Consider the following 1,665-nt stretch of genomic DNA (forward strand, 5'->3'; position numbering starts at 1 on the left):
CCTGTCACCTCTGCTGGCTTTGTCGTCCCATTGGCTGAAAATGCGTCCAACGTGAGGAGGGATATCCAATCAGCGAAGGGATATTTTTCAAGCCCACTCTCTCATTGGTTAACTAGCCAGGACCAATGAGATCTCAGAACACTGAATTGGACCCAAGAGCTCGCCGTCCACCGAGAACTGACTAAATTTGCATTCCTTGCTGTTCCGGGACTACAATTCCCAGAGTTCCCGCGGCAGAGCGACTGCGTTTAGAAATTCAAACCGAATATTCCGTCTGCAGCAAGTCTTCCAGGTCTAATAAAACAACCTCGTAATCCTTCATCCGCGTCTGTGAGTCTTTACTCAGAATCTTCAGACGTTTCTTTGTAGTTTTTACTATGAACGTCGGCACTCTGGCGTCCTTCGATTTCGTTCATTTCTTGTTAGTGTCGCTTTCTAGCAAAGTTAAGGGCGCTAAGAGCTTTCGGGTTGGCTGAGGTGATTTGACTTTGGAACGAGTTTGTCTTCTTCTTTCTTTTTTTTTTTTTTTTTTTTTTTTTTTTGGTTTTTTCGAGACAAGGTTTCTCTGTGGTTTTGGAGCCTGTCCTGGAACTAGCTCTGTAGACCAGGCTGGTCTCGAGGGTCTTCTGTTAGCTTCTCAAGTTCATCATGAAGTTTTGTTAATCCCGCTTTCTATTTATCAGGGTAAACACATACTTGTTTTATCGATAGTAGTCACTGAGAGGTCTCTTTAGATACATACTTTAGTTTCCAAAGTATTTCTCGAATTGTAGCCAAATCACGCAGGCCAATCTGAAAAATAATGCATCCATTACAGCCATTGTGGATTTTCTCTTTTACTGTCTGGTTCTGACGTGTAGTTCACATACTAAAGTTACAGAGATTGGTTGTCGTCGCAAGGAATTTGAAGGGGCTTAATTTGGAAAGAGCGTGGAAGAGTACCAGACTGTACTCTAAATTTTTATCTTCAATACTTTGTAAGTGAATTTATAAACCAGACGTCCAGGGTGGCCCAGGCCTGTGATCCGAGCACTAAGTAGGCAAAGGCTGACGGAGGATCATTCCAGAGTCAAGGCCAGTTTAGGCTAAATAGAGCTTCACAGAGACCTCGGCTTTAAAAACAAAGCAGCAAAAGAATCCGTGTAGTTGAGATTCTTTGTGTTCCCTTGTTCTTGGTTATCGTAGTATAATGAACCTAAAATAAAAATAGAAGCAAAGTAGAACTCAGTAGGAAACAATGACACGTCTCTAATGCTAGCTGTCCTAGGGCAAAAACAAGTCTGGCGTGCTCTATTCCCCAAGCCACGAGGGGGAGTGTGCTAAGAGAACATTAAAACTGTGAGTGTAGAAAACAGGAAAAGAAAAGGAAAGGAAGAAAAGTAAATACACTAAGTCCAAAGGGTATACCCGGTTAAACATAACCTCTCTGGTTGAATAAATGAAAAATTGTCTAATATTCTAATAAAAGGTAATTCAGGAATCTAGAAATGTAAATTTACTATTTTGGCTAAGGTTAATTTGTAGATTAAGAAAAGACATAGAGTATTCTTTCAAATAGTAATTACTGACAAGTTTTTGACACTGTTGGGAAAATATATTTCACAAAGACTTTATCCACTGGAAGTTCCCATCTGAAATTGAATGCATTCACACTTCTGCCTTTAA

This window comes from Microtus oregoni, unplaced genomic scaffold (genome assembly GCF_018167655.1).
Source record: "Microtus oregoni isolate MIOR12 unplaced genomic scaffold, Mior012 000017F_ref0000208, whole genome shotgun sequence".
NCBI classification, from domain to species: domain Eukaryota; kingdom Metazoa; phylum Chordata; class Mammalia; order Rodentia; family Cricetidae; genus Microtus; species Microtus oregoni.